At 35.5% G+C, this 27,600-nt stretch overlaps 1 pseudogene; it reads left to right on the top strand.

Annotated features, from left to right (window-relative positions):
• The window catches only part of LOC107652268 (NXPE family member 2-like), a 57,627-nt pseudogene extending 30,469 nt beyond the window's left edge, over positions 1 to 27,158 (top strand).
• Positions 27,159 to 27,600: the final 442 nt, after the last annotated feature.

The following is a 27,600-nucleotide window of genomic DNA, read 5'->3' as shown; positions in this document are numbered from 1 at the left end:
CTGGGTAGCTAGAAGAATTACCCTGAGAGGGAACAGTGACAAACTGTATAGGATGAAAGGACAAGACATAAATAGGTATATAGATATATGCATGCATAAATACATATACATGTTTGTATATAGATATATACAACTAGAACTAAAAAAAGAGGTTAATACTAAAAGAAGTAGGAAAAGAAATGGGGGTAAATTTATATTTCACAAAGAAGCTCATGGTGAGAGTGGGGAGAACATCAATACACTGGAAGGGTAAAGAGGTTGGAGATAGGAAATACTCAACTCTTACATGCTTTGAAATTGACCCAAAGAGGGAAGACCAATCCAATCCATTGGGGCAGAGAATAGATTTGCGCCCTATAGGGGAGTAGAAGGGTAACAAATGGACTGGTGGGGAGGGAACAGTACAAGTCAGGGAGAAGTTGGGGGAAATTTTAGAAAGACTACAGGGAAAATAAGGGGGTGAATTAGAAGGGAAGGGGGTAGAAAGGGAAGTAATATAAGGGTGGGAACTAGAGGGATTGATTAAAAACAAACATTGGTGTAGAAGGAAATAGTGAAAGAAGAAAAGGTAGGACCAGGAGTAGAAATCAAAATGCTGGGAAATACACAGCTAGTAATCATAACTCTGAATGTGAATGGAATGAACTCACCCATAAAACACAAGTGAATAGCAGAGTGGATTAGAATCCAAAACCCCACCATATGCTGTTTACAAGAAACACACATGAGGAAGATAGATACAAATAGGGTGAAAGTAAGAGGATGGAGCCAAATCTACTGGGCATCAACTGATAAAAAGAAGGCAGGAATCTCAAGCATGATATCTGACAAAGTCAAAGTAAAAATAAATCTAGTTAAAAGAGATAGGGAAGGTAATTACATCCTGATAAAAGGCAGTATAGACAATGAGGAAATAGCTGTACTCAACATGTAAGCACCAAATGGCATAGCATCCAAATTTCTTTTTTCTTTTTAATTTTAAACATTATTTTATTTGGTCATTTCCAAACATTATTCACTGGAAACAAAGATCATATTCTTTTCCTCCCTCATCCCCCTCCCACCACCTTTACCTCTCCCATAGCCGACGCACGATTCCACTGGTTATCACATGTGTTTGTGACTCGAACCCATTTCCCTGTTGTTGGTATTTGCATTAGAGTGTTCATTTAGAGTCTCTCCTCAGTCATATCCCCTCAACCCCTGTAGTCAAGCAGTTGCTTTTCATCAGTGTTTTTACTCTCACGGTTTATCTTCTGCTTGTGGATAGTATTTTTTAGATCCCTGCAGATTGTTCAGGGACATTGCATTGACACTAATGGAGAAGTCCATCACCTTCGATTGTACCACAATGTATCAGTCTCTGTGTACAATGTTTTCCTGGTTCTGCTCCTTTCACTCTGCATCACTTCCTGTAGGTTGTTCCAATCTCCATGGAATTCCTCCACTTTATTATTCCTTTTAGCACAATAGTATTCCATCACCAACATATACCACAATTTGTTCAGCCATTACCCAATTGATGGGCATCCCCTCGTTTTCCAGTTTTTGGCCACCACAAAGAGCGCAGCTATGAATATTCTTGTACAAGTCTTTTTGTCCATTATCTCTTTGGGGTACAGACCCAGCAGTGCTATGGCTGGATCAAAGGGTAGATATTCTTTTATCGCCCTTTGGGCATAGTTCCAAATTGCCCTCCAGAATGGTTGGATCAGTTCACAACTCCACCAGCAATGAATTAATGTCCCTACTTTTCCACATCCCCTCCAGCATTCATTACTTTCCTTTGCTATCATGTTAGCCAATCTGCTAGGTGTGAGGTGATACCTCAGAGTTGTTTTGATTTGCATCTCTCTGATTATAAGAGATGTAGAGCACTTTTTCATGTGCTTATTAATAGTTTTGATTTCTTTGGCTGAGAACTGCCTGTTCATGTCCCTTGCCCATTTATCAATTGGAGAATGGCTTGATTTTTTGTACAATTGATTTAGTTCTTTGTAAATTTGAGTAATTAAACCTTTGTCAGAGGTTTTTATGAAGATTGTTTCCCAATTTGTTGTTACCCTTCTGATTTTGGTTGCATTGGTTTTGTTTGTACAAAACCTTTTTAATTTGATGTATTCCAGATTATTTATTTTGCATAACTCTTTCTAAATCTTGCTTGGTTTTGAAGTCTTTCCCTTCCCAAAGGTCTGACATGTGTGCTATTCTGTATTTCCCTAATTTTCTTATAGTTTCCTTCTTTATGTTCAAGTCATTCACCCATTTTGAATTTATCTTGGTGTAGGGTGTGAGGTGTTGATCTAAACCTAATCTTTCCCACACTGTCCTCCAATTTTCCCAGCAGTTTTTATGAAATAGTGGATTTTTGTCCCAAAAGCTGGGATCTTTGGGTTTGTCATATACAGTCTTGATGAGGTTGCTTGCCCCCAGTCTATTCCACTGATCCTCCTTTCTGTCTCTTAGCCAGTACCAAATTGTTTTGATGACCACTGCTTTATAATATAGTCTGAGATCTGGGACTGCAAGACCACCTTCCTTTGTATTTTCTTTCATTATTTCCCTGGATATCCTTGATCTTTTGTTCTTCCAAATGAACTTTGTTATGCTTTTTTCAAAATCAGTAAAATTTTTTTTTTGGAAGTTCCATGGGTATGGCACTAAATAGATAGATGAGTTTGGGTAGGATGGTCATTTTTATTATATTGGCTCGTCCTACCCATGAGCAGTTACTGTTCTTCCAATTGTTCAAGTCTAGTTTTAGTTGTGTGGAGAGTGTTTTGTAGTTGTGTTCATATAGTTCCTGTATTTGTCTCAGGAGATAGATTCCTAAGTATTTTATTTTATCTAAGGTAATTTTGAATGGGATTTCCCTTTCTAGTTCTTGCTGCTGAGCTGTGTTGGAATTATCTAGAAATGATGATGACTTATGTGGGTTTGTTTTGTATCCTGCAACTTTGTTAAAGTTGTTGATTATTTCAATTAGCTTTTTGGTTGAATCTCTAGGATTCTTTTTTTTTTAAGTTATATTTTATTTGATCATTTCCAAGCATTATTCATTAAAGACATAGATCTTTTTCTTTTCCTCCCCCCTATCCCCCCCACCCCCCATAGCCGACACGCAAATCCACTGGGCATTACATGTTTTCTTGATTTGAACCCATTGCCATGTTGATACTATTTGCATTAGAATGTTCATTTACAGTCTCTCCTCTGTCATGTCCCCTCAACCGCTGTATTCAGGCAGTTGCTTTTCCTCGGTGTTTCCACTCCCATAGCTTATCCTTTGCTTATGAATAGTGTTTTTTTCTCCTAGATCCCTGCAAATTGTTCAGGGACATTACACCGCCACTAATGGAGAAGTCCATTACGTTCGATTATACCACAGTGTATTAGTCTCTGTCTACAATGTTCTCCTGGTTCTGCTACTCTCGCTCTGCATCACTTCCTGGAGGTTGTTCCAGTCTCCATGGAACTCCTCCACTTTATTATTCCTTTTAGCACAATAGTATTCCATCACCAACATATACCACAATTTGCTCAGCCATTCCCCAATTGATGGGCATCCCCTCGTTTTCCAGTTTTTGGCCACCACAAAGAGCGCAGCTATGAATATTTTTGTACAAGTCTTTTTGTCCATTATCTCTTTGGGGTACAGACCCAGCAGTACTATGGCTGGATCAAAGGGTAGATATTCTTTTGTCGCCCTTTGGCCATAGTTCCAAATTGCCCTCCAGAATGATTGGATCAGTTCACAACTCCACCAGCAATGAATTAATGTCCCTACTTTGCCACATCCCCTCCAGCATTCATTACTTTCCTTTGCTGTTATGTTAGCCAATCTGCTAGGTGTGAGGTGATACCTCAGAGTTGTTTTAATTTGCATCTCTCTGATTATAAGAGATTTAGAACACTTCTTCATGTGCTTAATTAATAGTTTTGATTTCTTTATCTGAGAACTGCCTATCCATGTCCCTTGCCCATTTATCAATTGGAGAATGGCTTGATTTTTTTGTACAATTGATTTAGCTCTTTATAAATATGAGTAATTAAACCTTTGTCAGAGGTTTCTATGAAGATTTTTTCCCAATTTGTTGTTTCCCTTCTGATTTTAGTTACATTGGTTTTGTTTGTACAAAAACTTTTTAGTTTGATGTAGTCAAAATTATTTATTTTATATTTTGTGATTCTTTCTATGTCTTGCTTGGTTTTAAAGCCTTTCCCCTCCCAAAGGTCTGACATGTATACTATTCTGTGTTTACCCAATTTACTTATGGTTTCCTTCTTTATGTTTAAGTCACTCACCCATTTTGAATTTATCTTGGTGTAGGGTGTGAGGTGTTGAGGTGTTGATCTGTTCCTAGTCTCTCCCATACTGTCTTCCAATTTTCCCAGCAGTTTTTATCAAATAGTGTATTTTTGTCCCAAAAACTGGGAACTTTGGTTTTATCGTATACTGTCTTGCTGAGGTCTGTTTCCCCCAGTCTATTCCACTGATCTTCCTTTCTGTTTCTTAGCCAGTACCAAATTGTTTTGATGACTGCTGCTTTGTAATATAGTTTTAGGTCAGGGACTGAAAGGCCCCCATCATATGTGTTTTTTTTCATTATTTCCCTGGATATCCTTGATCTTTTGTTCTTCCAAATGAACTTTGTTATGGTTTTTTCAAAATCAGTAAAAATTTTTTTGGAAGTTCCATGGGTATGGCACTAAATAGATAGATGAGTTTGGGTAGGATGGTCATTTTTATTATTTTGGCTCATCCTATCCATGAGCAGTTAATGTTTTTCCAATTGCTCAAGTCTAGTTTTAGTTGTGTGGAGAGTGTTTTGTAGTTGTGTTCATATAGTTCCTGTGTTTGTCTCGGGAGGTAGATTCCTAGGTATTTTATTTTGTCTAAGGTGATTTTGAATGGGATTTCTCTTTCTAGTTCTTGCTGCTGAGCTGTTTTGGAGATATATAGAAAAGCTGATGATTTATGTGGGTTTATTTTGTATCCTGCAACTTTGCTAAAGTTGTTGATTATTTCAATTAGCTTTTTGGTTGAATCTCTAGGATTCTTTAAGTAGAACATCATGTCATCTGCAAAGAGCGATAATTTGGTCTCCTTCTTGCCTATTTTAATGCCTTCAATTTCTTTTTCTTCTCTAATTGCTACTGCTAGTGTTTCTAATACAATGTCAAATAATAGAGGTGATAATGGGCATCCTTGTTTCACTCCTGATCTTAATAGGAATAGATTTAGTTTATCCCCATTGCAGAAGATATTAGTTGATGGTTTTAGATATATACTGTTTATTATTTTTAGGAACAACCCTTCTATTCCTATGCTTTCTAGTGTTTTTAGTAGGAATTGGTGTTGTATTTTATCAAAGGCTTTTTCTGCATCTATTGAGATAATCATGTGGTTCTTGTTTTGCTTGTTGATATGGTCAATTATGTAGATAGTTTACCAAATATTGAACCAGCCCTGCATCCCTGGTAGAAATCCTACTTGATCATGGTGGATGACCCTTCTGATCACTTGCTGGAGTCTTTTTGCTAGTATCCTATTTAAGATTTTTGCATCTATATTCATTAGGGAGATTGGTCTATAATTTTCTTTCTCTGTTTTTGGCCTGCCTGGCTTTGGAATTAGTACCATGTTTATGTAATGAAAGGAGTTTGGTAGAACTCCCTCTTTGCTTATTATGTCAAATAGTTTGTATAGTATTAGAGTTATCTGTTCTTTGAATGTTTGATAGAATTCGCTGGTGAATCCATCAGGCCCTGGGGATTTTTTCTTAGGAAGTTCTTTGATGGCCTGTTGGATTTCTTTTTCTGATATGGGATTATTTAAGAAATCTATTTCTTCTTCTGTTAGTCTAGGCAATTTATATTTTTGTAAATATTCATCCATATCACCTAGGTTGGTATATTTATTGCCATATAGTTGGGCAAAGTAGTTTTTAATGATTGCCTTAATTTCCTCTTCATTGGAGGTGAGATCCCCCTTTTCATCCTTGATGTTGTTAATTTGCCTTTCTTCTTTCCTTTTTTAAATTAGATTGACCAGTACTTTGTCTATTTTGTCTGTTTTTTTTCAAAGTATCAGCTTCTAGTCTTGTTTATTAGCTCACTCGTTCTGTCACTTTCGATTTTATTAATTTCTCTCTTAATTTTTAGGATCTCTAGTTTGGTTTTCTTATGGGGGTTTTTAATTTGTTCGTTCTTAAGTTTTTTGATTTGTATTTCCAATTCCTTGATCTCTGTCCTCCCTAATTTGTTAATATATGCACTCAGGGATATGAATTTTCCTCTAAGTACTGCCTTGGCTGCATCCCATAAGGTTTGAAAGGATGTCTCACCTTTGTCATGTTCCTCAATGAAATTATTAATTGTTTCTATGATTTCTTCTCTAACTATCAGATTTTGGAGTATCATATTATTTAATTTCCAATTAATTTTTGATTTGGCTCTCCATGTACCCTTACCAATCAATATTTTTATTGCCTTGTGATCTGAAAAGGCTGCATTTATTATTTCTGCTTTTCTGCATTTGAGTGCCATGTTTCTGTGACCTAGTGTATGATCTAGTTTTGTGAATGTGCCATGTGGTGCTGAAAAGAAGGTGTATTCCTTTTTGTCCCTATTTATTTTTCTCCATATGTCTATTAACTCTAATCTTTCTAAGATTTCATTCACCTCTTTTACCTCTTTCTTGTTTATTTTTTGGTTTGATTTATCTAAATTTGATAGTGGTTGGTTCAAGTCTCCCACTAATATGGTTTTACTGTCTATTTCCTCCTTCAATTCTCCTAGTTTCTCTATTAAAAATTTGGATACTATACCATTTGGTGCATACATGTTGATTGGTGATATTTCCTCATTGTCTATACTCCCTTTTAACAGAATATATTTACCTTCCCTATCCCTTTAGATCAGGTCTATTTTTGCTTTGGCTTTGTCTGATATCATGATTGCAACTCCTGCCTTCTTTCTGTCAGTTGAGGCCCAAAAGGTCTTACTCCAACCTTTAATTCTAACCTTGTGAGTGTCAACCTGCCTCATATGTGTTTCTTGAAGACAACAAATGGTAGGGTTTTGGGTTCTAATCCAATCTGCTATTTGTCTACGTTTTATGGGTGAGTTCATCCCATTCACGTTCAACGTTATGATTGTCATTTGTGGATTCGCTGGCATTTTGATATCTTCCCCTAGTTCTGACCTTTCCTTTAGCTATCTCCTTTTGAACCAGTGATTTACTTTAGGCCAGTCCCCCTAGTCCCCTCCCTTGATATGCTTCCCTTTCTAGCCCCTCCGTTTTTATGCTCCCTTCCCCTCTCCCCTCTCCTTCCCTCCCTTTCTATACTCCTTATTTTATACCCCCTCCTTAATTTTCCTTTCTTTCTTGCCCTAATGGATAAGATAGAATTCAGGATCCCACTGGATCTAGATGTTCTTCCCTCTCAGATTTGATTTCACTGAGAGTGAGGTATAAGTAATTCCACTTCACGCTCTCTTCCTCTCCTTCTCATATGAGAGTTCTTCCCCTCCCCTTCCCATGTGTATCTTTATATGATTATATAAGATTATTCTATTAAGTCCCCCCCCCATTTCTTGAAGTAAATCTTAGTGTTATCAACGGTTCCCCCTCCCTTTTCCTTTCTTTGTCCCCACTTTCCCCAAATCTTCTTAATGCCCCAATCTTTCCCTATGCATGTTTCTTCTAACTACTCTTATGATGCATACAATATTTGAGAGTTACACATAACATTTTCCCCACATATTAATATGTACAATTTGATGTAAATGTAGTCCTTATAGAAGAGAGTTTAACTTAAAGAAAAAGATAAGATTTATCTCCTTTTCCCTTTCTTTCATATTTACCTTTTCATGTTTCTCTTGCTTTCTGTGCTTGGATATCGAACTTTCCACAGAGCTCTGGTCTTTTCTTAGCAAATGCTTGGAAATCTTCTATTTTGTTGAATGCCCATACTTTCCCCTGGAAGTATATAGTCAGTTTTGCTGGGTAGTTGATTCTTGGTTAGAGACCCAGCTCTCTTGCCTTTCTAAATATCGTGTTCCATGCTTTGCGGTCTCTTAGTGTTTTAGCCGCTAAGTTGTGTGTGATCCTTATGGGAGCCCCCTTATATCTGAAGCTCCTCTTCTTGGCTTCTTGTAGTATTTTCTCCTTTTCTTGGAAGCTCTTGAATTTGGCGATTACATTCCTAGGGGTTGTCTTTTTGGGATTTAGAATAGAGGGTGTTCTATGAACCCTTTCTATTTCTATTTTGCCCACTTGCTCTAGAATGTGTGGGCAATTTTCTTTTATAATCTCCTGTAGAATAATATCAAGTTTATTGTTTATCTCTGGTTTTTCTGTGAGACCAATAATTCGGAGGTTGTCTCTTTTTCCTCTGTTTTCCAAGTCTGTGACCTTTTCAGTGAGATATTTTATGTTTTCTTCTAATTCATTAATTTTTTGGGTTTGCTTTATTGATTCTTGCTGTCTTATGATCTCACTTTCTTCGAGTTGCTTAATTCTGGTCATTAGGGACTGGTTTTGCTTTTCAACTTTGTCTGCCCTTCTATTGGATGCTTCAAGTTCTTTTTCCAATTGAGCAGTCTTATCTGTCAGACTTCTATCTCTTTCTCCCATTTTTCTTTCCAGGTTTCCATCTTTTGGATAAGTTCAAGTTTGAGATCTTCCAGAGCTTGTTGATGGTTTCCATTTTCGGAGGCATGTTCTGATATTTTTTTGGATTTCATCCTTATTCTTTTCCTTTCCTTGGGTACTTCCACCATAAAAGTTTTCAATAGTCACCTTTTCCCCTTTCTTCCCGGGGGCTTGATTTTGGGCCATGTGAGCCATCCCTTTGGTGGTTTTATTCCCTTTTCCTTTTTGGACTGGGGTCTGGGTGATATGGGCGGGTTTTCTGTGAATTTAGGTTGCCTCAGACTAGTTCTTCCCAGCCTCCGAGGTTTCTTAGAGAGCTGGGTCCCTGATCACAGCCAAACTGCCCAGGTGTTCAGCTCTGCCCAGATAATCAGCATGTGGTCCTCCCCTGGTGTTTAGCTCCGCCCAGGTGCTCAGCGCAACCTCCCTGGCTCCCTGGGCCCCCTGTGCTCAGAGCAGGATTCTCCCGTGAAACCACCCTGAGACGTTTTTTCCTGGATGTCCCCAGATCCCAAGGACCCTGGAGTGCTCCCCCACCCCCCGAAAGAGACATTCCCCACTCACTCGCTGTCCCAGTGAGCACTCCGGTACCTCACTCTGGTTTGATGGGGGAGGTGGGGGGGGGAAGGGAAGCTCAGTTCACGTTTTTGTGCAAGCTTTTCCTCCTTCTTATTATAGTGTGGAAATGTTCAAACCCCACGTACCTTCGCCTCTGTGGTATACTGGGGAGTACTGGGGAGTCCTTCTGTTCCTCCAAAGGTGATTTTTATGCTCCTTTGATGTAGTCTATTTCATTTGGTGCCGGGGAGAGGAAGTGAGTGGTGTCTAGATTGCAGCCTTGATTACCCCGCATCCAAATATCTAAAGGAGAAACTGGAGGAGCTCAAGGATGAAATAGATAGAAGAACTATATTAGTGGGAGATCTGAACATTCCTCTATGCAAACTAGATAAATCAAACCAAAAAATAAATAAGAGGTGACAGAAGCTAATGAAATCTTGGAAAAATTAGAGTTAGTAGACATGTGGAGAAAAATAAATAGTGACAAAAAGGAATACACCTTCTTTTCAGCAGTACATGGTACATTTACAAAGATTGACCATGTACTAGGACATAAAAACATTGCAAACAAGTGCAAAATAGCAGAAATAATAAATGCAACCTTCTCAGATCACAATGCAATGAAAATAATAATTAGTAAGGGTACATGGAGAGGTAAATAAAAAATTAATTGAACACTAAACAATATGATTCTCCAGAACCAGTTAGTTAAAGAACAAATCATAGAAACAATTAATAACTTCATTGAAGAAAATGACAATGATGAGACATCCTTTCAAAACCTATGGGATGCAGCCAAAGCAGTACTCAGGGGGAAATTTATATCCTTGAGTTCATAAAAAAACATAACAAAGCTCATTTGGAAGAGCAAAATATTAAGGATATCCAGGGAAATCATGAAAAAAAATGCAAAGGAAGGAGGACCTGCAGTCCCAGATCTCAAACTATAGTATAAAGCAGTGGTTATCAAAACAATTTGGTACTGGCTAAGAGTCAGAAAGGAGGATCAGTGGAATAGACTTGGGGTAAATGACTTCAGCAGGACAGTCTATGATAAACCCAAAGATCTCAGTTTTGAGGACCAAAACCCACTTTTTGATAAAAACTGCTGGGAAAATTTGAAGATAGTATGGGAGAGATTAGGTTTGGATCAACATCTCACACCCTACACCAAGATAAACTCAGAATGGGTGAATGACCTGAATATAAAGAAGGAAACTATAAGCAAATTAGGTGAACACATAATAGTGTACTTGTCAGATCTTTGGGAAAGGAAAGACTTTAAAACCAAGCAAGAGCTAGAAAAAATCACAAAATGTAAAATCAATAATTTTGATTACATCAAATTAAAAAGTTTTTGCACAAACAAAACTAATGCATCCAAAATTAGAAGGGAAGCAACAACTTGGGAAACAGTCTTCATTACAAAAACCTCTGACAAAGGTCTAATTACTCAAATTTATAAAGAGCTAAACCAGTTGTACAAAAAATCAAGCCATTCTCCAATTGAAAAATGGCAAGCAACATGAATAATCAATTTTCAGTTAAAGAAATCAAAACTATTAATAAGCAGATGAAAAATCTCTTATAATCAGAGAAATGCAAATCAAAACAACTCTGAGGTATCACCTCACACCTAGCAGATTGGCTAACATGACAGCAAAGGAAATTAATGAATGGTGAAGGGGATGTGGTGAAGTTGGGACATTAATGCATTGGGTTGGTGGAGTTGTGAATTGATCCAACCATTCTGGAGGGCAAATTGGAACTATGCCCAAAGGGCAATAAAAGGCTGTCTGCCCTTTGATCCAGCAACAGCACTGCTTGGTTTGTACCCCAAAGAGATAATAAGGATAAAGGTATGTAAAAAATATTCATAGCTTTGTCATGGCAAAAAATTTTAAAATGAGGGGATGCCCTTCAATTGGGGAATGGCTGAACAAATTGTGGTATCTGTTGTTGATGGAATGCTATTGTGCTCAAAGGAATAATAAAGTGAAGGAATTCCATGGGCACTGGAACAACCTCCAGGAATTGATGCAGAGTGAGAGGAGCAGAACCAGGAAAACATTTTACACAGAAACTGATACACTGTGGTACAATTGAATATAATAGACTTCTCCATTAGTGGCAATGCAATGACCCTGAACAACTCAGAGGAACCTATGAGAAAAAACACTATCCACATCTGGAGGAAACACTGTGGGAGTAAAAACACCTAAGAAAAACAACTGCTTGCATACATGGTTTGAAGGAATATTGTTGGGGATGTATACTCTAAATGAACATCCTATTGTAAACAACAACATGGAAATGGGTTCTGTTCAAGGACACATGTAATACCCAATGAAATAGGGTGTTGGCTGCAAGAAGAGTGGGTGGAAGGGAAGGAGGGAAATAACATGATTATTGTAATTAAGGAATAATGTTCTAAATTGACTAAATAAACTAATTTAAATGGAAAACAAACAAAAAAAAACAAAAAAAATCCTAAACTCTCTGACAAAGTTTAATTTCCCATGTATGTCAGGAACTAAGTCAAATTTACAAAAAAAAATCAAGCCATTTCCCAATCAACAAATGATGAAGGGACATGAATAGGGACATATGAAGAAATTAAAACTGTCAATAATCATATGAAAAAGTGTTCTAAATCCCTCCTGATTAGAATAATGCAAATTAAAACTACTCCAAGGTACCATCTCACACCTAGCAGATTGGCCAATATGGTAGCAAAAAGAGTGATAAATGTTGGATTAGATGTGGCAAAATTGGGATTTTAATACATTGTTGGTGGAGTTGTGAATTGGATCAACCTTTCTGGAGAGCGATTTGGAAGTATGCCCAAAGGGCTTTAAATGCCTGCCTGCACTTTGATCTAGCCATAACACTGCTGGGTTTGTACCCCAAAGGGATAATGAAGAAAAATACTTGTACAAAAATATTTATAGCCATGCTCTTTGTAGTGGCAAGAAATTGGAAAATGAGTGGATGCCCTTCAATTGGGAAATGGCTAAACAAATTGTGGTAGTTGATGAGGATGGAATACTATTGTGCTGAAAGGATTAATGAACTGGTGGAATTCCATGTGATGTGGAAAGACCTCCAGGAACTTATGTAGCGCAAAAGGAGCAGAACCAGAACATTGTACACAGAGACGGATACATTATGGTACAATCACATATAATAGACTTCTCTACTAGCAGCAATGCCAGAACAATCTAGAGGAGCTTATGAGAAAGAACACAATTCACATCTAGAGAAAGAACTATGGGAGCAGAAATGCAGAAGAAAATCATATGATCAATCATATGGTTCAATGGGGATATGATTAGGGTTTTGATGCTAAAAGATAACTCTAATGCAAATATGAATATCATGGAAATAGGTTTTGAACAATGATACATGGATAATCCAGTGGAATTGCTTGTCACTCAGGGAGGGGGGAGGGAAGAGGAATGGGAAAAATCATGAATTATGTAATCATGGAAAAAAATTCTAAGTAAATAAATAAATCATATTTTAAAAAAAAGGAAATAGCTTGAGAGGCCATATATACCAACCTCCTGGCTTCAGTGTAAAGAGTGCTAGTTACAGTCAAAAGTTCCTAAGTCTTCAAAGATACCTTTGCAATGTTGTTATTATAAAAATTTTTGTCCTTTTGTATTTTGCCCTTTTGACTGTAACTAGCACCCTTTACACTGAACTATTTCATCTTCCTATGAAAGAGGAGGAGATAAATTCCATTTCAAGTAACTACAAAATGCATTTATTTGAGAGTTAACCTCAAGTGCTCATAGTAAGCACTATATAAATGTTATTATAATTTTCATTGATTATTTACTGAAATAAGGGAAGGCAAATAAATAGATGCAGTGTTTAGTTGTCAATGAACATATATTAAGCACTTATTTTTTGCCAGGCAGTGTGCTAAATAATCTCTGGTTAAAGGAGACAAAAACATTCCTTGCTCTTAAGGAGCTCACAATCTAACAGGGAGACAAAAGCAAATTAATATATAGAGATAAGTTATATACCAAAAGGAAAGTCATTTGAATTAAGAAGGATTTGGGAAAGGTTTCTTGTAGAAGATGGGACTTAAAGGAAGGCAGGGAAGCCAGTAGGCAAAGATATGGAGAGAGAGTGTTCCAGGTAAAGGAGACAATCAGAGAAAGTGACCAGAGCCAAGAGATGGAGTATCTTGTTTCAGGAACTGCTAGGAGTCCAGTGTCATTGGATTGAAGAGGATGTGGTAGAAGATAAGGTAAAAGAAGGCCAGAAAGGTAAGAAAGAGCTAGATTGTAAAGGTCTCTAAACAGTAAATGTAGTATTTGAGATTTGCTCCTGGAGGGAATGGGACCCACTGATATATATTGAATAAAGGAATGAAATGATCAGACTTGTATGTTAGGAAAATTACTTTGGCCAAACAGAAGATGGAATGGAGAGAGATTGAGGTAGGCAGACACACTAATAGTGATTGCCACAATCTAAGAGCTACCAGAGTCAATGATGGGAGTGTGTATGACAGTCAGGACAGTTCTAGACATGGACCCAGAACTTCCAAGAGAATACATCTATGTTGAGCAAAGTATATGTTATGTTCCTTTGCTTCTACATTTCCTTGATGGATGAATAAAAGTCATTTGTCAAGTGTTTGCTAAGGGTAAAGCACTGTGTTAAGTGCTGGGAAAAGGAAAATAAAAGTAGGCTCTGACCTCAAAGAGCTTACTTTCCAATAATGGTGTCTGTTGACATCCTTTGCTCCAATTCTTCAAAGTTCTTTATTTATCATAAATTGTAGCCTGCTCAATCTCATCATGGGTGCTACAATATGAAATTACTAAATATTCCCCCAAAGAAGGCTTCTTCCTGTCTTTGGTGCATGATAAAGCCAAATCCTACAGTGCTTTTAGTTGGCTTTCCAAAGAGAACATGAATCATCCTTTCATTTTACTATAATTTCCTTAAATTTTTTTCAATTAAACATCTTTTCTCTCCCTCCCATTTATCTTGCCATTGGAAAGGGAAAACAAAGGAAAACGACAGAAACAAAACCAAAATGATATTAACAAATATGCATGATCAAGCCAAAGAAAACCCAACCTATATAAAATAAATGTATCATTCTATATCTTGAGTCCAGTCTCCTTTTTGTTGTATTGTGGTTAGCATATACCATCATTAGTAACCTGTAATGTGGATTGTCCTTACATTGACCAGAGTTCCTAAGTCTTCAAAGATACCTTTGCAATGTTGTTATTATATAAATTTTTGTCCTAGTCCCACTTACTTTACTCTACATCAGTACATATGTCTTCCCAGATTTCTCTCACATCATCATTTTTGTCATTTCTTGTGGCACAATAATATTCTCTCTATGTATATATGTAAATATATAACATATATTCTATATATCATAATTTTTTCAGCCAGTCTCCCAATTAATGAGCACCTCCTTAGTTCCCAGTCCCTTGCCGCTTCAAAAAGAGCTGATTACATATGTGGGTCTTTGGGGGATTGAATGTAAAGGTGATCTATGGACTTTTTTCAATGTCAATTTTTCCCCCTTGTTCAAGAATATCAGGGTAGTTTTCTTGGGTAATTTCTTGTAATATGATGTCAAAGTTTCTATTTTTTTCTGAGGTTTTCAGGTAGATCAATGATTCTCAAATTGTCTCTCCTAGATCTGTTTTCTAGGTCAGTTATCTTTTCAGTGTTTCATGTTTCCTTCTATTTTGTGTGAAGATTTGATTTACCTATTTCCTGATTATAACAATGAAGATACTTACTTTAACAAAATCAGGAATGTCTTGGGAACTTTAAATTACTCCGCCCTACTTAGACCATACTTTAGGGAAGATAAAATTGTAATCTCCTGATTGTACAATGAAGGTACTTAACTCTTAACTTATAGTAAAGCTAGAACTTTAAGCTGTCTATTTTAAGATCTTAATACAAAAAGGTGTTAAGTAACTATAAAGGTTAAATTAATCACAAAAAGGTTAAGTAACTCACAAAAGGTTAATTTAACAAAGAAGTGTTAAGTAACTCTAAAGATATAATCTAATCAAAAGAAGATGAGAACTAAAAGTATGGGCAGTCCTGGAGAAATGCCTTTGATGCGATTGGTAGATGTGAAAATTTAGAGGAGGAGACACAAGAGTGAAAGATCTATATATTTCGATCACTTCCTCTCTCTGGCACCTTTTGAAGCAGAGAAATGGCTGATAACAGCGTGCTGGGTCTTTTGGCATCTTAGCATGGCTACAAGCTATTGTCCAGTTTGATGGTGAGTTTCTGGCTGAGTTTCCCTCCTTTACTTTTCCAACTTTATCCTCTTAGAAGCCTCTAATCTTCAAATACCTAGAGGCAGGGATTTTAAACACCCCTGGCACAGGCCAGGCAGGAAAACTCCTATATCCTCTTTACTCCTTCTCCTTAAATTCTTTCCCTCTATATTAATAAAATTACCATAAATTTCCAGACTGACTTGGGTATTTTATTTGAGATTTCCCTTGGCAACCAATTAAATCTAGATTTAAGTCACAACCCTAAAAATATCTTGACATTTGTCAATCTTTTGACTTTGTTTCATAAATTCTTGCTGTCTTGTGAGATCATTATTTTCTACTTGCCTAAGTCTAGTCTTTAAAGACTGGTTTTCAGCTATGATCTTTTTTCTGTTTTGGTTTGGGCTATCCTGCTTTTCATTGCTTCCAGCAGGTCAATTCTGGTCTCCAATTTGCTTATTACTTTATGTGATTTCTGTGTGTCTGTTTTTCAACTGGGAGATTCTATCTTTTAAATGTTATTTTCTTTTTGAATTACATTCATTTCTATTTCCCACATTTCTTCCCATTTTTATTTTATCTTTTTTACTTGGTTCTTGAACTCCTTTTTGAGTTCCCCAGGAGCTTGTGAGCAATTTCCATTTTTTTTTCAAAGTTTGGATGTGTTTGCTTGTTTGTCGTTCTCTGCTCTCACTTCTGTACTCTGCTCTTTTTCTCCATATAAGTTATCCAAAGTCAAAGGTTTTTTCTGTTGCAGTTTATTTCTTTTGTTATTGTGGGTTGTGACTCCTTCATGTTGGTGGTCCTTGCTGTGTTTGTTTTTTTTCTCTACATTATTTTGGCTTCCCAGCCAGAAGTCTGAGTGAGGTGGGCAGGCAGGTCTTGGCGAAGTGAGCTTTAAAGAGTTTTGTCCTGAGCCTATTTTTCTAATCTCCCTTGAGTCTTTTGTCAAGAGCCTGGGTCTGCCTTGTCTCTGCACCCATGCTCTATTTCTGCATTCTACACTCTGTGCTCTTCAGCCTCAGGTCCTAAGTCTTACTGCTAAGACCTTGCTCTTCCCTCAGGGGTAAGTCTGTGGTGCCTTTAACCAACCCCCAAGAATTTTGATATTGCCCCAGTGCTTTCTCTAACTCTGGTGCAGTAGGTGATGCGGGGAGGGGTGATCAGCTTACACTTTGATAGGTGTAGTTTTACCCCCTTATAGTGTGGAAATGCCCCCAAACTTCAAGACTTTGCCCTGTAGCTTAGCCCCTTCACTCATCTGATTTTGATTTTTGTCCTTTTGAGATGCTTTATATTGATCAGTTGTGCAGAGAGGGTGTCCCTTCCTTCTACTCTGCCACCATCTTAGCCCAGAAATCCTATGTGGACCTTTGGGGCTTATTAGTGGCATGGCTTATTAAAAAAATAAGTATAAGAGCTATTTCCCAATCGGTAAATGGTTGAAGGATATAAAGAGGTAGTTTTCAAAGGAAGAATTCTAAGTTTTCAACAACCATATAAAAAGGCTATAAATCACTAATAATTAGCAAAGTGCAAATTAAAGTGGCTGATGTTCCATCTTATACTCATCAGTTTGGCAAAGTTGGTAAAACTGTAAAATGACAAAGATTGGAAGAGCTATATGAAAATATATATGTGCATTATTGGTGGAGCTATTAATTAATTCAGCCATTCTGGGGTTCAATATAGAATTATACTCAGGAAATTACTAAACTTCATTCTTTGTTCTGGTTTTACTTGTAGAGAGAATATAAAATCTATACAGTTCAGGTACTCTAGCAGTTTGCCCATTTTTTTTTGTTATTGGACACATTTAGAGTATTAGCACTTGAGTTAATGTTATAGTCTAAGAACTGCTTAATGTTAACACTTACCCCTTGTTTTTTTAATCACTTTACCACTTTTGCTACAGTAGCATTCTTCCTTTCTCTTCTATTCTAGTTTCTGATTTTCTCCACTGAATATATTTTGATCTAAAATGCTAATCTGCTTCTTACCCCATTCTCATTGCTGATATTGTTTCTTTTGAGTAATATATACCTTTCTAGTACTGCATTCTAGGCATAGATCGCATCCTGTCATGTCTCAGTGATAATTATAATATGTAATTTTATTTCCTGCTTATTTGTCCTTAGGCCATTTACATGGAAACCTCTGTGACTGGATTTTATTACTTATACTTTCTTTGATTTTATCTTTTGTGAGATTGTACATTGCCAGAGAATGTCTGTTGCCTCAGCTGGTTGATAGGTTTCTTTCTTACCTTGCCTCTCCCCCCTTCCCATCCTCCATAAAGAAAAGCCCAAGGAAGGCAGGGATCCACAATCATAAGAGTTCTCTCTACCTTTTTAGTTTGCTTTCTGACCATCTCCACTCACATGGTCTTCAGAAAAGATGCAGCCTATGTAGTTAGCACACTAAACTTCTAGTTGTGCTCTCATCTCCCTTGACTTGCATTTTGTTGTTGAGGAAACCCAGGCAGATAGAGGTTAAGTGACTTGCCCAGGGCTACACAACTAATAAATATCTAAGCGCAGATTTGAACTGAAGTCTTTCTGATTATAGACCCAGTACTCTATTCTCTGGTCTCCCTAGCTGATTTGTCTGGGTTCAGCTAATATGAAAAACAAATGTAAGTCAAGGGGGATCAGAACATACCCAGAAGCTCTAGAAGAAGCTATCAATTTAACAATTCAACTTGAATTCATTAAGAATCTTCTGTGTGCCAGGAGGGAATAATAGCATAACACAAATTGAAGATGGAAAGATGTTACATAAGAAACTCAGTAAAAATGATTAGTGAAAAATTAGGGACAGGTTTTGTGATCTTTATGCACTTTTGTTTGTTTTAGCTGCAATTCAACAAATATTTATTAAATGCCAGCTACTTGATGGACACTAGCAGGTGACAGGAATACATAATAATAATAATAATAAAAACAATAATAAAATGTTAGAAGTGAATAATTGTTTACAAAGAGCTTTAGGTACTCTCTTAGGGATGCACAATATATACATAGGTAAGTCTATAAAAAAGTATACAAATGAATGAAAAATGATTTCAAGAACAAACATTAATTGAAGGGTGGCAGATCTGAAAAAGTCATGTCAAGGAAAAGGCACCTAAGGAGTTTTTTGGAGGAAGTTAGGTATTCTAAAAGACTTAGGTAAAAAGGAAATCCATTGCTGGTTGGGGAGCTGGGGTTGGCAGGTGGGAACCACCTGTGTAAGAATTGTCATGACCTTCATCTTTTTGTATGTGCAGATTGGCAAGAGTATTGGGGCTTGGGGCAAAAGTGTTATCCAAAATGAGAGACACATTAGGGAATTGGGCATGTCAAATAAATTTGCATACAGTGTGAAATTAATAAAATGTATGGTACTAATATTAGAGTAGTTTCAACAATGGCACCTACCTCATTAGCTTCATTTTATTCTGGGCAGGTAAAGTCTCTTTGTCCGCTCATCCACCCCAGTGAAGGGGTATCTGCTCTCTGGAGAGCCAGGAACAGAGGCTATGATAAGGTGATTTTCACAGGCCAGTTTGCCAATGGTACATGCCTGGTCTTCACTGAATGTTGCCTGGCTTTAGCCAGAAGTACTGAATTGTACCAGTACCTGGACTTCTGAGATCAAGAAGCCTTCTACTGTGTGATATCTCCACATGTATCCTGCGATGCATTGATAAATAAGAAGATCAGGAAGAGTAGAGTTTCTTATCTTGGTAATGAGAAAAAAATGCTTTTTCACAGGTAAATAGACCTTCAAATAAAACATGAGAAGCATATGGGAAGGTGTGGGGCCAAGTCAAAGATCATCTTAAGAATTCTTTTCCTTGTTAGACATATTGCTCCATAATTAACTGTGCCACAACCTGATTTGTGAACTATTAAGTTCCTTGGAAATAAATCTCTATTATTAAAATCTATACTTTTCAAAAGTGACAACTGCCATTGTATTCCTTTAGTCAAGTGTTTTCTGAAATTTGGTAGCATCTTTTAGTTACTTGCTAATAGCTCAAGTTTAAATCTAATTCTTTAAAAAAAACCCTAAATTTATTTTGTTTCATTAAAATACCCAGTCAACTCCTTTTCCTTCCCTGCCCTGCATTAGAGAAAGCATCATTTGACAAAAAGATATATGTATATAAAAAACCATGTGTACTTTTAAAAATCAGTTCTTTCAAACATCAAGAAAACATGAGGGAAAGGGTAGTTCCCACATAAATAAAAATGCCCTTAAAGAGCCTTATAGGTGTATGCTGAAAAAAGAATACAATCAGTAGAAATAAAAGACCAAATTAATGTTTGTTGATTGAGGCTGTCATTTCAGCAGAATAATTTGTGTTCCTTTTTCTTTAAGGTATCCCATTGGGATGGAAATTATGGAAAACTTTAAACCTGTTGAGGTCTTAAATTGTCACAATCAGTCAATGTTGTGTTGTGGTAGGTGTTGTACATGTCTTGGTGCTTTTAAAGGCCATTCTCATTCTGTATTTGGTACTCTGATAATCAGGGTTGTACTTGCACAAAAGTCAGAATGACCCAAAGTATCTGTACTCAGAAAGAATTACATGTAGAGATCATAGAACTAAAGCTGGAGGGGCTCAGAGGCCACCCAACTTATCTCTTCCCCATTTCATTTTACAAGTGAGGACAGTGAGTTTCAAAAAGGTTCAGTGAATTGTTTAAGGTCACACAAGTTGCAGTCAGGCAGCTAGGTGGTCAATGGATAGGGTGCTGTAATTGGAGTGAGGAATATTTGAGTTCCAATTTGACCTTAGGTACTTATTAGTCTGATCCTGGGCAAGTCAGTTAATCTCCATTTGCCTCAGTTTTCTCATTATAAAATAGAAACCAAAATAACACCTACTTCCCAGGGTTGTAAGACCCAAGTGAGATATCTGTAAAGAGCATTGCAAATCTTAAAATGCCATACAAAATACAGTTATTATTGACAGCAGAGGTGGAATTTGAACCAGATCCTCTGATTCTTAAATAAGTGTGCTTTTCATTGCACTAATCTGCTTACAAAAGCAATATTTTAAATCTAAATATAATCCAGATTTCATTCTGAGTTCATTACTTCTTCCTGTTATTATGACAGCCCAAGTAAAAATTGTCAGGGAAAACTTCCCTGATATCCTTGAATAAGAAGGAAAAATAGAAATGAAGAAAACCCACCTATCATCTCCTAAAAGAGACTCCCCAAATAAAATACTCTAGGACCATTGTAGTCAAATCCCAGAACTCCCAGGCCAAGGAAGAAGTACAACAAGCTGCTAGATGGAAACAATTAAAAAACTGAGGAACCATAGTCAGAACTTCATTGTACTTAGTAGTTTCTACATTAAAGGACTAGAAGGCATGCAATATGATATTTTGAAAGGCAAAGAATCTAGTATTATAACCTATAATTATATACCCAGCAAAACTGAGCATAATCCTTCAGGGGAACAAATTGATATTCTATGAAATAGAGGAATTTCAAATTTTCCTGACCATAAATCCAGAGCTAAAAAAAAGAATATTTGATGAGTAAATTCAATACTCAATAGAAATATAAAAAGGCAAAGTGAAAATCAAAGGTTTGGATAAAGTTGAATTAAATATTCATTCTTAGGAAGGTGATAATTGAAATAATTAAGATATTTATGATACTTGAGAAAGGTTAGGTACTTAAAGTAAAAGTCATGTAAAATATCTAAGATACTTAATAACTTTATCAGTATTAGAGCAATGAAAAGGAATATAAATAAATAGAAGGAAGGAAGCTAAATAAGATGGGCTGATATCCCCACAAAAAAGGGATAGGAAAGAGGACTAGATGGTGAAAGGAGAAAAGGAGAGATAGAAGAGTATAAATTACCTCTTATTAAGGGACGTATAAGTAGCAAATACAATGGAAGAAAAGATGGGGGGTGGCTATGCTTGAACTTACTCTCATCAAAACTAGCTCAAAGTGGAAATAACACCCACACTCAGTCAGGTATAGAAACCTACCTTACTCTATATGGAAGTATGAGAGGAAGGAGAATAAGGTAGGGGTTGGGTGGGAAAAAGGAAGGTGAATTGAGAGATATGGTCGTTGAAAGAAAAACATCTGTAACCAGGGAAAGACTAAAAGGAGAAAAAGAATAGATGGGGAAAATAAGACACAATTAATAAGCATAACTGTGTATGTGAATGGGATGAATTCAACAATAAAACAGAAAAGGATAGCAAAGTGGATTAAAAACCAGAATCCCACAATATGATGTCTATAAGAAACACATATAAAATAGGGAGAAATAGAATAAAAGTAAGAGGCTAGAGCAGAATCTACTGTGCCTAATTAAAGAAAAAAAGTAAAGGCAGAAATCATGATTTCAAACAAAAAAAGAATAAAAGTTGATCTAATAAAAATTATAAAGAAGGAAATTACATTATGATAAAAGACACCATAAACAATGAAACAATATCAATATTTGCATAAAATTAAGGTTCCTAAAGGTAAAGCTGCATGAATTACAGGAGGAAATAGATGGTAAAATGTTACTAGTTAGGTTCCTCAACCTTCCCTTGACAGAAGTAGAAACACACAACTAAGAAATAAATAAGAAAGAGATTAAGGAGGCAAATAGAACTTTAGAAAACTTGGATATGATAGACCTCTGGAGAAAATTGAATGGGAATAGAAAGGAATATACCTTTTTCTCAGTAGTACATGGCACCTTCACAAAAATTAATCAAATAATAAGTCACAAAAACCTCATATCCAAATGTAGAAAAGCAGAAATATTAAATGTACACTTTTTATACCATAGTGCAATATAAATTATACATAAAAGTGTATCAGAAAGACTAAAAATTAATTAGAAACAATTAGAAATTTCATTAAAGAAAATGATAATGAGGAGACAACATATCAAAATTTATGGGATATAGCCAAAGTGGTTCTTAGGGGGAAATTCATATCTATAAATACACATCAATAAAAGAGAGAAAGAGCAAACAATGAATTGGGTATGCAGCTGAAAAAACTAGAACAAATTAAAAATTGACAATTACACACCAAATTGGAAATTCTGAAAATCAAGGGAGAGAATAACAAAATTGAAAGTTAAAAAACCATTAATCTAATAAATAAGACAAGGAGTTGGTTTTATGAAAAAAATAAAATAGATAAACCATTGGATCACTTGATTAAAAAAAGAAAGAAGAAACCAAATTACCAATATCAAAAATGAAAAAGGGAAAATCATAATTAATGAAGAAGAAATTAAAAGAATTATTGGAATTTATTTTGTTCAACTATATGCCAATAAATATCACAATCTAAGTAAAATAGATGAATACTTACCAAAAATATAAACTACCCAGATAACAAAAGTGAAAATAGAATACATAAAGAACCCCATCACAGAAAAAGACACTGAACAATCCATTAAGAAACTCTAAGAGAAATTCCCCAGGGCCAGATTGATTTACAAGCAAATTCCACTAAACATTCAAAGAACTAACTCCAGTACTAGGTAAACTATTTATAAAAATAGTGTAAGAGGGAATTCTTCCAAACTCTTTTTATGACACAAATATGGTATTGATACCTAAATCAGGAAAAGCTAAAATGGAGAAAGAAAACTATAGATCAATTTTCCTAATGAACATTGATGCAAAAAAATTTGAATAAAATACTATCAAGGAGATTACAGCATTATATTTCAAGAATCACATAACCCTAATCAGGTGGATTTTATAGCAGGAATGCTGGGATGGTTCAATCTTAGGAAAACCATCAGCTTAATTGACTATATCGATAAAAACACTAAACCACACAATTATTTCAATAGATGTAGAAAAAGCATTCCACAAAATACAAAATCCATTCCTTATGAAAAAATTGGAATGAATGGAACCTTCATCAAAGTGATGAATTGCATTTATCTAAAACCATCCTCAAGTATTATCTGTAATGAGGCTAAACTAAAATCCATCCTAATGAGATCAGGGGTAGAGTAGGAGGCCCACTATCACCATTATTATTTAATATTTTACTTGAAATGCAATTACTAGCAATAAAGGCAGAAAAAGAAATGGAAGGAATTAGAATAGGAAATGAAGAAATGTTATAACTATTTGCAGATGGTATGAGGGTATACCTAGAGAATCAATGAAAAAACTAAAAGGAATTATTAACAACTTTAACAAAATTGTAGGAGACAAAATAAAACCATCAAAGTTATCAGCATTTCTATTTACCACAAACAAAATCCAGCAGTAAGAGATAGAAAAGGAAATTCTATTCAAAATAACTCTAGACAATACAAAATAACAGGGCATATTTTACAAAGACAAACTCAGAAACATTATAAACACAATTATGAAACAGTTCACTTAAATAAAGTCAGATCTATTGTAAGGGATTTTAGCAGGAACAAGCTGAAAGTAGGAAGTACAGAGGCAGAGGTAGAAAATTCTGGAATGCTGAGGATACTGTCTTTCTGGTAGACAGCTGGGGAAGCTGCTCTCAAGAAGGAGATTTGAAGCTGCCAGGAGACTGGGACTTTTCTTCAAGCAAAATCATCTTAAGGAAGTGGTAGAGAGAGTGGTTAACATTACACCGGTGGATGATGTGTATTAAACCATCACTCCCCTTCTTGATTCTGTGTGTCGCTGATCTCTACTGGGATTTCTTCAGACCCATCAGCAAGAGAACATCAGTTGTGAGACTTCATTTGGCCTTGTTCCTGTTCCTACAAACCCTCCCTAATCTTAAGTAGTAATTAAGGAATTAATTAGAATAGCAAAGAAGGTAGTTAGTGGGGTTTAGAACACTGACTTTGGGGTTTAAGTTTAGAGCTTTCCAATTCCCTTCCTTCCCTTAGCTTAATAAATAGTTAATTGGTTATAAGTTATTTAAGTGTCTATTATTCTACCCACCTATTTTGGACCCAAACAACTGGAAAAACATTAATTGCTCATGGATAGGCTGGGCCAATATAGTGAAAATGACAATCCTAACTAAATTAATTTACCTATTCAGTACCATACTAATCAAACTACCCCAAAATTATTTCATAGAACTAGAAAAAATAGTAACAGTTCCATCTGGAAAAACAAAAGGTCAAGCATATCAAGGGAATATAGTAAAGTTTTACCTGTTGAACTTAAGGATAAGGGAAGCATTTATGACCAAACAAGGCATAAATAATTTATAAAAAATGAAATAGATAAGTTTGATTACATTAAATTAGAAAGGGTTTGTGCAAATAAAACAATGTGCATACGATTAGAAGGAAGACAAATTTGGAAAATAATTTTATAGCAAGCATCTTCTGACAAAAACCTCATTTCTCATGTATATAGAGAATTGAGTTAAATTTGTAAGAATACAAAGCATTCCTCAATCAAAAAATGGTCAAAGGATATGAACTGACAGTTCTCAGAGGAAGAAATTAAAACTATCCATAGTCATATGAAAAACAATGTTTCAAATTACTATTGATTTAGAGAATTTCAAATGAAAACAACTCTGAGGTACCACCTAATACTTACCAGATTGGCTAACATGACAAAAAAGAAAATAATAACTGTTGGAGGGGATGTAGGAAAATTAGGTCACTAATACACTATTGGTGAAACTGAACTTATACAACCATTCTGGAGAGCAATATGGAACTAGGGTCAGAAGACCACAAAACTATGACAATTTTTTGACCCAGCAATACCACTACTGGGTCTGTATGCTAAAGAGATAAGAGTTAAGGGAAAAGGACCTATTTGTACAAAAATATTTTTAACAGCTCTTTTTATAGTGGCAAGGAATTGGAAACTAAGGGGTTGTCTATCACTTAGGAAATGGATGAACAAATTATAAATGGTTGTGTTGTAATGGAATACTATTGCTCCATAAGAAACAATGAAACAGATGAGTTCAGAAAACAATGAACCAGATGAGTTCAATAAAGACATATGAATTGATGCAGTGAATTGAGTAGAACCAGAAGAATAGCGTATAAAGTAACAGAAATATTATGCAATAATCTGTGAAGGACTAAACCTTTATCAGCTAAGCAAGTCTCCAAGATAACTACAAGGGACTCATAATGAAAATACTATCCAGAGCCAAAGAAGGAACTATTAGAATTTGAGTGCAGATCAAAACATGCTATCTTCTATTATAGATCCTTCATGGGATTTCTATTGTATGTGTGATAAATCTTCTATCATGACATGAGCAGTATGAAAATATGAACATGAAAGTATGGGTATAATCTAAATCAGACTGTTCACTGACTCAAAGAGACTAGAAGGGCAATAAGAAAGAAAATCTTAATTTTACTTTCAAAAAATGTCAAAAATTGTAAAAAAAATTTCTGTGTAACAAAAAATAGAATAAAGTTATATTTCTACATTTTTTAATTTTCTGTGATTATTTGTTTTTGAATTTAGGGCTATTAAAGTTTGAAAAGAGAGTTAGCTTAGGTTGTTGGATAGAGAGATGGCAAGTCAGTTAAACTCTCAGATCTCCAGGTAACTCTTTAAAAGTATAAGTTGCAGAGTATATCTTGACTTGCAATAATGGTGGGAGTATTTTTTCATTGCATATTTTCTTTATCAAGAAATCATAGTTCTAGTAAAAAATAAAATGTAAAATACTAATATATATTTGTGTGTATATATGTATGCACGTATCTACTTTAAAATACTTATATAGTTTATATACATATATATTTCCTCATGGTATAGAAAGAAGTTTGTAATAAATTTTATCTTCTGCGTCTTCTAATTTTAAAATTCTTTGATTCTGTGATTTTTTCACTTAATACCTGCTACTAAAATATTTAAATGTCTTTTTGGTTTTCATCTCTCTGTATAAATGACCTACTCTAATTAATAGAGGTTTTGAGTTGGGAAGTATCAATTGAACATGCACTGAATATTCTAAAGATCTTTTCCTTATCACAAATATATTCCTTTTCCATTAGCATTGAAACATCTTGATAATCATGAAAGTGGAATGTTAAAAAAAAACATATACTTGTGGATGTGAACAGAAATATTCATATTCAGTGGAAAAAACATGGACATCCATATATCACTATAAATTCTTTCTCAGTGGAAGAGGATACATATATTTCTGGTGAGATTTACAGAATACTTAGAGACAGAAACAATCATTGCCATGTTCCTAGACCAGCACTTCAGACCCTTTTCTTTTGAAGTCTTCATTTAAAGGGCCCTTAATATGTGAAGGACCATTGAAAGATTATTCCTGAGAAGCCTGGACACGAAAGTAATATTCAAATCTGAAAATACCAGGGAGTTGACCATCGAAGCTGAGAGATTTAGTGACTCTCATGGCTATGTTCAGTACCTTGTCTTTAGGGATGTTTTCTAAGATCTCAATGTGGGTATCACTGATGCCTGGGACATGAGCATTGTTTTATGACACTAACAGTCTCTACCCAACTGACACTGTCATTGAAAATCAGATTAACATGTTTTTAAACTTTATCTGCTAACAGAGAGATTTAGAAAAGTCATCAAGGAGCTCTCTTTGCAGATTTCCTCACTGATAAAGTAATACTCTTGCTGTATATGATCTATGGCCAGAGAGAATAAAATTTAATGGAATCATCTGAGTAAAGATTTTGAGGAATACATGACACAGTATCTTTTTTTCCCCATTTGTTTATCCCATATCCTCCCATAAAAAAGTGAGGCTTGGTTAAAAGCAATTAACGTGATTAAAATTTGGAAAAATATTCCTGTAAAAATACAGCTTAATGGAGTCATAATGATAAGCTTGAAGCATTTGAAATGTTATTATATTGAATATGCTTTCTGATTTCTATTAAGGGTGAAATGTAAGAGTAAGAGAGAATTATTTTACATTTTTAAAAGAACTTCCCTGGGACAAAGTTCATTCACCAAGCAGACCAACAAAGTGAGAGATAGTTGAAATGTCACCCAAAGAAATGTTTAGCCAAAGGGTAAACATTGTGTGGAGAAATCAGACAGGTAGTTGTCTGAAACCATGTCACATGAAGATGTATCAGTATGTAGGGATATATATTTGCAAAGTGACAAGTGATGGAAA

Source organism: Monodelphis domestica, chromosome 4, assembly GCF_027887165.1.
Source record: "Monodelphis domestica isolate mMonDom1 chromosome 4, mMonDom1.pri, whole genome shotgun sequence".
NCBI lineage: Eukaryota > Metazoa > Chordata > Mammalia > Didelphimorphia > Didelphidae > Monodelphis > Monodelphis domestica.
Note: the sequence above shows the minus strand (reverse complement) of the source record. Positions and strands in the feature narration are given on the sequence as shown.